This window comes from Tenrec ecaudatus, chromosome 3 (genome assembly GCF_050624435.1).
Source record: "Tenrec ecaudatus isolate mTenEca1 chromosome 3, mTenEca1.hap1, whole genome shotgun sequence".
NCBI classification, from domain to species: domain Eukaryota; kingdom Metazoa; phylum Chordata; class Mammalia; order Afrosoricida; family Tenrecidae; genus Tenrec; species Tenrec ecaudatus.
Window position 1 is genome coordinate 34,994,662 of NC_134532.1, and position 13,320 is coordinate 35,007,981.

The following is a 13,320-nucleotide window of genomic DNA, read 5'->3' on the forward strand; positions in this document are numbered from 1 at the left end:
GTGGCACAGTTCACAAATGCTGAGTTGGAAACAACCCAAATTTCCAACAAGTGACGATTGGATTAAAAAGCTGTAGTATATACATACAATGGAGTACTATGCATCGCTAAAAAGCAGTGATGAATGTATAAGCACAACACTGCATGGGAAATACTGGAGGAAATCATGCTAAACAAAGTAAGTCAAGGACAAAAGGACAAGTACCACATGAGTCTGCTGAGGTAAGCTTTAAAAAAAAAATCAAAAGGGGCATAGGGAAAAAGCTAGTATATACAAACATTCCTGGGGTGAGGACCAGGTAATATGGCAGGGACCAGACCAAATACAGGGGTACACATGGTAGACAACTAAAAAATAGCTGGGCAAAAGGAAATAAGTAATAAAAAAAGAAGTGTGTAGCAGGGGCACAGGGCACTAACCCACCCAACGGGAACCAGATTTCAAGATGTGAATGCAACATGTCGGCATTGGAGTAAGGAACCAGTGGAGAAGTCTGGGAGTCCAGCCCCAATTTCAACTATTAAGTGGACACCTGACCCTCTGACCAGAAATTTTTACTTCAAAGGACGGCATTGAATCTGCAGCTTTCAGAAAAGGACATATCTAATCAGCTCACATGGGACAGATGAAAGGGGAGGAGGAGAGAGTGGAGCACATCTGGCCGACCAGGGCGTGAGGATACTGTTCCCAATTAGAACAGCCAGTCCACAGAGAGGACCACATGGCCAGCCCCACTATGAGACATGAAGCCCCTCACTGACTCATAGCCCTACAGGGGACAACACCGGAGACACAGTGTGGAAATTGCACCGTTCTGATCCCACCACACCTAGGCAAAACTCTAAGGGGATGCAACAGAACAGCAAGGGAATGGAGCAACGAGGTCCCCAGGGTATGTTGAAGGTGGACTTTGGGGCCAGGGCATGGTGTCCCAGCAGACTGGACTTGAAAACACTCCTAAAGGCCACCAAACGATCGTTGAACTAACTACAAGCTTTTCTTTCTTGTTGTATTTTGTTGGTTGTTGGTTTTTTTTTTTTGTCATCTGTTGTATATTGTTGCTTGGTTTTACTCTGTATTGTTTTTGTGGCATGTTATTATGTCTCAGGTCTGTCTAAATAAGATAGGCTGGATGAACAATCTCGAGGAGAAAACAATGGGACCGACAGTTCCAGGGGACATGGGAGAGGGGGAGGTAGTGGTGCTAACAAAGTCAGGGACAAGGGAACAACAAGTGATCCAAATCAGTAGTGAGGAAGGTGGGGGAGGCCAGGTAGGGCATGATCAAGGGTAATGTAACCAAGAGGAATTGCTGAAACCCTGGTGGGGACTGAGTAGGGTGGTGGGATGGGGAAAGTCAAAGGAAATAGAGGAAAGAGCTGGGAGGCAAAGGGCATTTATAGAGGTCTAGATGAAAACATGTACATATGCAAATATATATATGAGGATGCAGAAATAGATCTATGTGCATATATTTATAGGTTTAGTATTAAGGCAGCAGAAGGACATTGGGCCTCCACTCAAGTACTCCCTTAATGCAAGAATACTTTCTTCTATTGCATTGGCATTCTATGATGCTCACCTTCCCGACACAACCTCTGAAGACAAAGCCGGTGAAACAAACAAATATGGTGAAGAAAGCTAATGGTGCCTGACAATCAAAAGATACAGCATCTGGGGTCTTAAAGGCTTGAAGGTAAACAAGCGGCCGTCTAGTGCAGAAGCAAAAAAAGTTCACACGGAAGAAGCACAGCAGACTGTATGATCACAAGGTGCCAAAGGGATCAGTTATCAGGCATCAATGAACAAAAAGTCATATCATTGTGTGCTCACCTCCATGATACGATTGCTGAAGACAAATAGGTGCATAAGCAAATGTGGCGAAGAAAGCTGATGGTGTCCGGCTATCAAAAGAAATAGCGGCTGGGGTCTTAAAGGCTTGAAGGTGAACAAGCGGCCATCTAGCTCAGAATCAACAAAGACCACATGGAAGAAGTACACCAGCCTATTCGATCATGAGGTGTCGAAGGGATCAGGTATCAGGCATCATCAGAACAAAAAATCTTGCCATAGTGACTGAGGGGGCGGGGAGACCCAAAGCCCATTTTTAGGCCACTGGAGATCCCCTTACAGAAGGGTTTCGGGGAGGAGACTCAGGGTGCGATGTAGCAACGATGAAAAATACAACTTTTGTCTAGTTCCTAAATGCTTCATCCTCACCCCACTATCATGATCCCAATGCTACCTTGCAAGTCTGGCTAGACCAGAGAATGTACCGTGGTACAGATAGGAACCAGAAAGACAGGGAATCTAGGGTGGACGATCCCATCAAGACCAGTGGTGAATGGTGATATTGGGAGTGTAGAGGGAGAGTGGATTGGAAAGGGGGAACTGATTACAAGGATCTACATGCGACCTCCTCCCCAGGGGATGGACAACAGAAAAGTGAATGAAGGGAGAAGTCGGATAGGGAAATACATGACAAAGTAATAATTTATAAATTATCAAAGGTTCATGAGGGAGTGGGGAGGGAGGGGAAAGAATGAGGACCTGATGCCAGGCCCTTAAGTGGAGAGCAAATGTTTTGAGAATGATGAGGACAATGAATGTACAAATGTGCTTTACACAATTGATGTATTAATGGATTGTGATAAGAGTTGTATGAGCCCCTAATCAAATGATTTTTTAAAAAGAATTTGTCAACTTGTTTTTAAGGACCTGTGGCATTTTGTGACCCCATGAGTAGGATTTCAATGTAGATTCTGAGGGAAGAGCAGCGACTCCTTTCAGGAGGAACACTAACTATGTGTGTTGTAAGTGATAGTGAGACAGGGCATTTGGTAGCTGATAACTGTACAAGGAACCCCGTACATATTGAGGTGATTATATTGTCTATAGAAATCTTAACTAGAACTATGTTCTGTGTGCTGTGACTCGTCAATGGCACCACTACCAGCCTGTGCTGAAACAAGGACACATAAGGTTTTCCATGTAAAGGATGTGGCTATTACTCCTTGAAACTGCAATTCCTGAGGGCATTTATATCTGATCCAGTGGGTCTCATAGTACTTAGCCCTGTGGCTCTCAGTTTCCTAATATGTGTGGAGTAGTTTTACTCTCTAGGCACCAGGGTAAGTCTATATGTGGCCATGTAGCATTGGCACTTACCAATAGTGGATAATCAGGGTCAAAGTTTTCAGATACAACAGTGCGTACTCAGAAGCCTTGACCTACAAGATCCTAGTTTTATTTTGTTGGGTCTCAACTTGGCCCAAAATTTTGTTATCAGCACTCCCACTTATCTCTTGAATATGTGCCTTAACTCTGTAAATGAGAAGTGTGGCATTTCATCTACTGCAATCTCCCCATATTAATCCTACGAAATATTTTGGTCCTTTCTCCTGAAGGACAAATCACCCCTCCTTCTTCCCCGCCCCCAGAACTTCCCTCTATTTTATTCAACACAACACATTATTGATATATGACATTCTTGTCTCCTTACTATAGTACATGATCATGTCTGGATTTTTTTATGGTTTTGTTCATTTAAAACTATTTTAATAGTGTTATAGGCATGTAATCCACATATCACACAGTTCATTAGTTCAATCATAACAAGAAGATTTGTACACTCATTACTCAATAAAATTATTTTTGAACATGTACTCCCGACTCCATGGTTAAAGCACTTTTAAAATAAGTTGCATAATCATTATCATTTCTAAAGAGTACTCCCTTCCCCATCCCACATGCATCGTTTGCTCCCTCAATACCTACTCTCCCTAACTCCCACCCTAACCCCTACATCCCTTATAGACCCTTGCATTAGTTCTTATGTCTATGCTTCTACTCCTTCTGTGCTTAGCAACCTGTAAAACAAACAGAAGCAGTATAAAGAGAAAAAAATACGTTGCAAGGATAATACAATAACATGACAGAGATAAAAATACCAATAGTTGGTAAGAAAGAAAAGACCAACGTGAATTGGTATGATTTTTGTAAGAGCTCCCAATAAAATGGTTTCGGGGGGTAATTGTCATACATCTGAGTGTAAGTTCGAGCCCCTGTCCCAACCACCGCTTTTTGAAAAAGAGATAGGAAAGTGTCCATTTGGGATGGTGTCTGGGTTTGAAATGAGTTCACCTCTTTGTGATGTTTGGTTTCAGATGTATTCATAATAGTGACTTTATTAGAGAGAAACCAGGCTACTGCCAACAACAGGTTGCATCAAATTGGGGCCAACTCATCGTTCAAAGTTTACATTTGCAAACCCATAAGGGCTGCAGCCACCTGCCCAGCTCCTGGAACACAGGGAGGAGGATGGTGGGGGATGGAAGAAAGACAGGAGACCTGATACAAGAAGCTGAGGCAGGTGGAGCCTTTTCCCTGATGAGGAAGGAGACTTCCTGGCAACTGCAGCACATTAATTTATACAGGCACGGCATAAGGAATTTCATGGCTAGTCGAGGAGTGTGGGAAGCTGGGAAGAGGAAGCATAGTTGATGGGCAGATCATCGTGCTTCAGCGGTTTTACAGGGAACAAGAGGGGAACTGTCAACTGTCTCTTAGGTGAAGGACACGGCCCTGTCTCCGCCAAAGGAAGTGATGATCCTGCCCTACTAGTCCAAGAAGTAGACAGTTTTGCCCCCCAAGAATTTGCCTCCAGCTTCTCCCAACCTCCACCAGTTGCATCTCACACTGCACACCTGCAAACAGGGACATTCTGGTCAGCAAAACCCTCTGTGTCATCCACTGTGTCTCTCCACCATGCACATTCACACATGCTTGTTCTCTGTAAAACCACTTCTTAACATAGTAACAAGGAAAACCTGGATCATCACTCAAAGGTGACTTGTGTTCAGTCCTGATAATTGAATTTGGACACCTGGGAATTCCAGAGTTGAGGCACTTCTCCCAGGGCTGGTGTGGTTTTATCAGCAGAAGGAAGGGTCGACACCAGTAAGTGAAGTGCATGACTTCTGAGAAGGTCATCACAAGAGCAGATGAATGTCCTAAGTATCATGGGGAGTCTCGGGGGTGTTGTTTATGATGAGTTAGGCTGCTAATTACAAAGTCAGCAGTATGAACCACCAGTGGTTCATTGGGAGGAAGATGAGGCTTTCCACTTCCACTGAGATTTGCACCCTAACACACCTACAGGGGCAGTGCTACTCTGTCTCCTTGTGTCTTTTGAGAGGAAATGACTCAACGACAGTGATGGTTTTTGGATGTGCTTTTGGAAGGACACTGCATTCTGGGTAAAAGAAGGTATGTATAATTTTACTAAACGGAGAGAACAGATCACTTTATTGCATCTTTTAATAAATAGACAAAATATGGGTAGAGGCACTGTTACCATCTCAACTTTATAGGTGTAAAACTACAAATGAATTTCTTAAAATTTCAGCTGTGTATCCCCCAGAGACTCACCTCATGCTCTTTGTCCATGTTCTTTGAGCTTTTAGGGGAAAAAACTAAGATTTTGAGGTAAGCTACTTCAGTGCTATAGGGTGAAATTTGTAAGATTTTCATAGGAAACTATCAGAGGACAACTCTTCATACCTAAAAGAATAGGTGAGCACAATGTCCCAATGGGGAATAAATCCTCAATTCTTCTATCCACACATGTGCCCATCATTGCATGTTTCCATTTTCTTAAAAATTCATAATATGTTCCATGTTCTATTTCCTCAGTTTAAAAAAAATCTTTGAAGATTAATGATTTATAACAAAATTTACTCATCATAAGCTTCTGAGTTAACTTTTATGTCTTTAACTGACCCAATAGATAGATTATACAGCCCCCGTTAGTCTTAATTATTGGTGTTTTTCCCCACACTTGTGCCTCTGGTCTTGGGCCACAAGCCAGGTTTGTGATAAGACAGACTTTAACCTACTTTGTCATTTATGCTTCTTGCTTCTGCTGTCATATGTTTATTTCTCATTAAATAAAACTTTTAAATAATAGTCTTATACTTACTTAAAAATGACTTCATTTTTCATGCTTAGATCTTTGGATATTTTTAGTTGTATGTCTGTGTGTGGCGGGTGGGGGACATGATCTGATACACGGATTCATTTTTCAGCACATGGAAATCTTAATTCTTTTTTTTTTATTATTAGGGGCTCATACAACTCCCAACACAATCCATACATATACATACATCAATTGTATAAAGCACATCTGTACATTCATTGCCCTCATCCTTTTCGATGCATTTGCTCTCCACCTAAGCCCCCTGCATCAGGTCCTCGCTTTTCCCCTCCCTCTCTGCTCCCCCCTTCCTCATGAGCCCTTGAGAATCTACAAATTATTATTTTGTCATATTCTTGCCCTATCTGGCGTCTCCCTTCACCCCCTTTTCTGTTGTCCGTCCCCCAGGGAGGAGGTCACATGTAGATCCTTGTAATCGGTTCCCCCTTTCCAACCCACTCACCCTCTACTCTCCTAGTATCACCCCTCACACCCTTGGTCCTGAAGGTATCATCCACCCTGTGCCTCCAGCTCCTATATGCACCAGTGTACAACCTCTGCTCTATCCAGTCTTGCAAGGTAGAATTTGGATCATGGTAGTGGGGGGTCGGGGGAAGGAGTAAGCATTTAGGAACTGGAGGAAAGCTATATTCTTCATCGGTGCTACGTTGCACCCTGACTGACTCATCTTCTCACCTAGACCCCTCTGTGAGGGGATCTCCAGTGACTGACAAATCGCCTTGGATTTCCACTCTGCACCTCCCCCTTCATTCACTATGGTAAGGTTTTTTTTGATGATGCCTTATACCTGATCCTTTTGACATCCCATGGTCGCAATAGGCTGGTGTACTTCTTCCATGTGGGCTTTGTTGCTTCCGAGCCAGATGGCCACCTGTCCCCCCACCCCCAGCCTCCAAGAGCCCAGACACCATTCCCCCTGATAGCCGGGCACCATCAGCCCTCCTCACCACACCTACTTATGCACCCATTTGTCCTCGGCGATCGTATCATGGAGGTGTGCTGCCAATGATAAGATTTTCTTTTCTGTGATGCCTGATAACTGGTCCCTTAGGAACCACGTGATCACACAAGCTGGTGTGTTCTTCCATGTGGGCTCCACTGCCCCCGAGCCAGATGGCCGCCTGTCCATCCCCAAGCCTTCAAGATTCCAGACGCCAAATCCCCTCCACAGCCGGGCACCATCAGCCCTCCTCATCACACCTACCTGTTCACACGCTTTGGCTTCAGCAATTGTATCGGGAGGGCGAGCATCACATAGCGCCAATCCAATAAAAGAAAACATACATGCATTGAGGGAGTGCTTGAGTAGAGGCCCAAGGTCCCTCTGCCACCCCAATACTAAACCTATAAACATAGACACATAGATCTATTTCACCATCCTCATATATATATTTGCATGTACACATCTTTGTCTAGACCTCTATAAATGCCCTTGCCTCGCAGCTCCCTTCTCCACCTCCCTTGACTTTCCTCCTGCCACACTAACATGCTCCGTCCCCACCAGGGCCACCGCTACACCTCTTCTTCACGTTACCTCACCCTTGGTCATTCCCTAACAGGCCTGCCACTCCCCCCTCACCATCAATTTGGATCTCATGTTGTTCCCCTATCCGTGGACCAGTCAACACCACCTCCCCACCCCCCCACCTCCCCCCATCCCAAGTCCCTCCAGAACTGCTGGTCCCGCCGTCCCCCCTCCAGACAGTTCATCCATCCCATCCCATCTGGACAGACTTATCTTTATGATGCACCTCCTGTGATCCCACAGTCTTGAATTTCCCTCTAAGCAACTCTCCTCGGCTGGATTCTGTGGAGTCCCCCTGGTATGTGTCACTCCGTCGCCATCTTCCCGGAAGTCCCGGAAATCTAATTCTTACAGAATCATTTATTTAATGGTTACTTCATGTAAGAGGATTTAATACTCTTATATTAAATAAGTTTACCTCAGTTGTATAAGCATATAATTTTTACTTTAAAAGTTACTCCATTGGTCTATATGGAGTTCCTCTGTGAAGGATTACACTCGATTCTGCTCACCAAATGACAGGTGATTCACACTCACCCAGAGGTGCCTCAGAGTAAGGTCTAGTGAATCACTTCACAAAGATGCCTGGAAAGTAAGAGAAGGGACTGCATTTGTCTAAATGGTGAGATTCTGTTTTGCAGGAAACTGTGGATGACAGTGGAATCCCAATTATATTCATTGGTATATAGTATTTATTTTGTATTTATTGCACATTATTTTCCTGATTGTTTGATAGCCATACAGCTAAACTGAATAAGGAATGGTATATGTATTGAATGTTAAGCATTAAATAATTTAACACTTTGTGAATGTAAAAATCTATATTACTATTTTAGGTAATTACTTGACTAAACAGCATTAATCTAAACTTTCTGCACCTCACTTCATCAGAAATGTTGTTGAGTGCTTTTGTGTCAACTTTAATCATCATGGTTCTGTGTCCATCAGAAAAAATACATAAACTGCCACATCTTGGACCGTCCCCACTTGTTCCTAGAGAACAATTTTGTAGCCACTCTCTGTGTATCTAATTAACTATTTTCCTCTATTTTGCTGACACTCTGTCAAACAGGATGTCCTTCTCTAGGAACTGGATTCCCTGATCAAGGGTTCAAAATATGTGAAAAGTCCCACTATTCTCAATTCTAAAGAGCATTCTGAGATATTAGTCTGCAATTTCTCCCTCTTGTGACAAATTTGCTATTTTTTTTATCAAAGTTTCCTTCCGTTGAATGTTTGCTTTTTTATGACTCCAAAGAGTAATCTCAACCACAAAGGTCATTCCAGTTCCCCTGTTCCCTATGTTAGAGATCTCTCTCTGCCTGAAACACTTGTGTCTGCATAAACTGAGACCATGAGTAACAAGCATCACTAATGACATGTCACAAGTACAGCCCCAGGTGTCACCACATTAATTATCTCAGACATAGAAAATCAATCAGTCACTACTCACATTGCAGAGGGAGCAAAGCAGTCAGACACCTGACCCTTCAAGTTCTGATTAACAGACAGAATGATAATAACCATGACAATCTGTATGCTAAGAAGGAAAATTGATCATATGGGATACCAATGAAGGGTCAGGGTCACTTTTAATATTTGGACTGCAAACAGAGAATGCTAGTTTCTCCTATCAAGCTTGCAGTGAGGAGAAATTTAGAGAAAAACTGTCCAGGGGATACTGAGAGCTAAGAGGGGAAGCCTTAATTCTAACACGTAATCCTCCCTGTCATTTTCTGTGCCTGTCTATGGCTTTGTGTATGTGCTCAGTGGGTCCTGTGCGCCCCCTACTGCCCGTGTCTCCCCTTCAGTGGAGTTTTGTGTCTGAACTTACACTGACATCCCCTCACTGTGCTCCTTGCACAGTAATCCATGGCTGTGTCCTGAGCGTTGATGGAGTTCAGCTGCAGGAAGAACTGATTCCTTAGTGTGTCTCTGGTGATGGAGAGTTGGCTTTGGAAGGATGGGTTATAACTTGTACTACCCTCATAGCATATTACTCACATCCACTGCAGTCCCTTTTCTGAGGTCTGGCAGATCCAGTTCCAGCAGGAAATACTGGTGATGGAGAAAACTGAGACAGTGCAGGTGAGGGACTGCTTTTGGGAGGGCTTCACCCATCCTGGTCTCGACTGCTGAGGCTGCACTCATGTAAATAAAGAGAATTGGTCTCTGTCAATTACTTGCAGTTACAACCATTCCTATAGACCCAGGTCAGATATCTGAATCTCCCACCTTAGGGAACTGTCACCTGGCACAGGAGAACAGAGCAATAGCACACAGAGCAATAGAACACAGCTCTGCTTTGCCAAGAGACCTAGAGTTCTGCTGAAGATAACTGACAACCTTCAGTGCTCGAGAGTGAAATTTTAACCTAGTGCCTGAAGGATGATTTACATGTGTGAGTTTTAAAAGTTTGGCATTGAATAAGGAAGACCCCAAAAAATCTATCCATTTGAATTGTGGTCCTGAAGAAGAAAGTTGAAAGTACTGGCGACTGCTCAAAGGACAAACTGTCTAACTTGGAGTGAAGTGAAGGGGTATGGAAAGAAGAAGGCCTTCAAGGAACTGGACTGACAGTGTCTACAACGATGGGCTGAAGCATGGGAACGATTGTAAAGAAAGCGCAGGAGCGTGCTGTGTTTTGTTCTGTTGCGTACCGTTCGCTATAGGGTTGTAACTAACTGGATGGCAGGTAACAACAACAAATGTGTGATGGTTGTGATTGAGTCATTTGAATGACAGAAAGCATGCTGGCTGGGAAGTAGGTTGACCATAACACAGAGTCGTGTGTAAGCAGAATGGTCACCAATGTGATACCGTGTCTGTAAACATAATTGTTTAGGATCTGATCCCGTGATTGCAGAAAGGTAATGAGTCAAGAGGCAGTACAGTGGAGAGGTCTGACTAGAAGATCTTCCAGGCCAGTTAGTAGCAGAGAATCTGATGGCAGGGATTCTGGCACCTGAGCTACCCAATGTAGATAGCAGGTAAGGGCTGAGAAATCTGCTATCCACTGCCTGTGAGCTAGGTCACATAGCAGTAGAGAGGTTGCTAGTGCAGAGACCAAATGCAGAAATGCTGTACTGACCTGGAGTTAGACCAGTGAGCAGCAGAGAGACCCCACTGGCAGAAAACTGTCCAATGCTCTGATCAAGAATTGTATCAACAGGGAATATTTCTGTTCCAAGGTTTATCTGCTTCGAAAGCTCCCCTGGTTAGCCAACTACATACAATTTGTATCTTGTTACTTTCAAATTATTATTTTTCTTTCAACAAATACCTTTTTTGGGGGCTCTTACATCTCTTATCACAATCCATATGTTCCTCTAATGTGTCAAGCACATTTACACAAAAGCCACCATCATCATTTTCAAAGGATTCTCTTACCACTTGAGCCCCTGATTTCAAATTAATTTTTATCCCAATGTATAACCCGTTTCCAGCCTCCAATTAACTACATACCTGTGAGTGTGGTGTGAGTCTGTACAGCTAGTGGATGGAGTTGTCAAACCCAGCTGAGCAGGGAGTAAAGTACAGGGAACTGTTGGGTTTAGAAATAGTGAAGGAGTTGGAGAACAGTAGTGGTATATCTGACCTCCAGCTTATAATAATCACCTTTATGCTGACTGAAAATCTATTCCACTGTGAATTACTCAAATAATTAAGCTACATCATAAATGCGTATCTCCCCACAGGTTATTACAAATTCCTTAAATTTTTTTCAGTTTTCATTCCTAAATAAATTAGCAATAACTTAATGGCACTACTTTGTGACGATTTAAAAATACAAACCTTAAAATTTACAATCCTGTTTTTTATTTATATTGATCACATTTCATGTGTTACCTAGACATGTGTTACCACCCTACCAAATTGAACATCCTCAGACCAAGACTTCCTGTTTTATAGCTATGACTATATAATGAAAATGTAAAGTATAATGGGAATTGTGTATGTGCGTATATATACATATATATGTTGAAAAAATATATGAAAATCCGTGAAATCAAAATTTAAAGGATCCCAGGCAATAAAATTTCAAAACTAGTTGATATTTCACAGCGGAAAGATTGCATCTATATTTGAAAGTGAGTGACTAACCTCATGAACCAATGTGGAGTGATGGATTGCTTTTATATGGCCTTTCTGTCCACTGCTTTGTCCTTCTCAATAAAAGAATGGGTAAGGCCATGCAAATAAGGTGTATGAAATTAGAACAAGTGGGAGACACACATACACATACACCCACCCACCCTTTCCTCTTTTACGGAAAGTAACGCACACATGCTTTCCTTTTGTACGGATAGTATCTAAGCATGGCGGCTTCCATCAAGTCTGTGAAGGGCGGGGCCGAAAGTGCGTCTTTTTCGGCCCTCGGCGGCCGCCATAGTCACGCTCTGCGTTCCGGTTGTCCAGGAGCTGTGGCGGGAGTTTGAGGAGGGTCCTGTGCACCGGCGGGGCGGTGGTGCCTTTGGGAAGTAAGTGTAAGTTGTCGGGACGACGGTGAGAGAGGAGAACAAGTGTGTTTCTGTCTCTGAAACAGGGCGAGCGACGCGCCGACGTGCGGCGTCAGGACCCGGGCTCCTGAGGGCGAGGCGGAGCAGAGGAGCTCGGTGGGCAGCAGGCGGGAGCCATGCTTTCTGGGGTCCGACAGGGAGAGCGCCCACCACAATCGTCGGGCTGTCCTGCGCGTCAGGGCCAGAGGGCTTTGCACCTCTCCCTGAACGACAGAATTCACTGGATGGACAACCGCTTATAATTGTATTAGAGCTTCTTAAATTCTGAGCGCTCCAATTTGCAAAAAGTGGTGGCCTCAGTGGTTACAGATTGGGCTGCTAACTGCAAGGTCAGCAGTTCAGAAATACAAGCCACATCTGGACAGAAAAGCAGGGTTTCTACTCTTGTCAAGAGTTACAGTCTCGGGAACCCACCCGGGGCAGGTCCAACTGCTCCTAAAGGGTCGCTGTAATCGGAATCCACTCGATGGTAGTCAGTGGGGTTTTAGGTTTGGGTTGCTGATGACAGTGATAACTCAGTGTCCATTTGCTGCGTCCCCACTTTGATTAAGCCGCCATTAAATTCTCTCTGATCATTAACCAAGGATATAGATCATCTCCCCCTCCGGAAGAATGCGTGAGAAAGTAGATTGCCCGCACTCCTCTGCAGCCAGCCCTCTCCGCGGGCCTGCCTCGGTGTATGCCTGATGGAGGTCACCTTACTGAGGACAGAACAAGGGACATTGTCGAGTCTTGCTTGACTGGCTTTGTATAAAGGTCCTGGAGCAGTCTTGTAAGTTCTTCTATTGAATAAGGTACATGTCCTAGTCATGGTCCCTTTCCTGCTTCTGAAGTCCCACCTGTACCTGTGATGTATTGATCTACCACCAGTCATGATCTGTGACATGCCTTTTGTTCTATGCCCTGTTATCCAGGGTCCAGGCTGTGAATCCTCAGGTGTTATTTTGACCTCGTCCTAGTGGTCTCCCTTATCCATCCGGTTGTGTGTGTGTGTGTGTGTGTGTTTTGTTTTCTCTTAAAGTTCAGTAAATGTTCTCCTTAAATTATATTTGCCATAGGGGTAACTTTTGTTCCCTAACACACAATTTGGATCCTAAATAACTCAAGATACAGTTCTACTTTGGGACAGCATCTTGACAGCCATACCTGCAGCTAAAGTGCGGCCCTGCAGCCCCTTGGCTTCTGTCCTGAATGGGCAAGTGTTACAAAGGTCTTTTAGTTCTGTGTACGTTGGCAGATCTGGTTCCCCAGATAAATACTCAGATGTATGCCACTTCACG

At 43.9% G+C, this 13,320-nt stretch overlaps 1 long non-coding RNA gene across 2 annotated transcripts in view; it reads left to right on the forward strand.

Annotated features, from left to right (window-relative positions):
• The first annotated feature begins 11,938 nt into the window (after nucleotides 1–11,938).
• The window catches only part of LOC142442567 (uncharacterized), a 39,012-nt gene continuing 37,630 nt past the window's right edge, over nucleotides 11,939–13,320 (forward strand). For both annotated transcript variants that reach the window (XR_012783437.1, XR_012783436.1), the window contains exon 1: nucleotides 11,939–12,001. This is a non-coding gene — a long non-coding RNA (uncharacterized LOC142442567). The remainder of the gene's footprint in view (nucleotides 12,002–13,320) is intronic.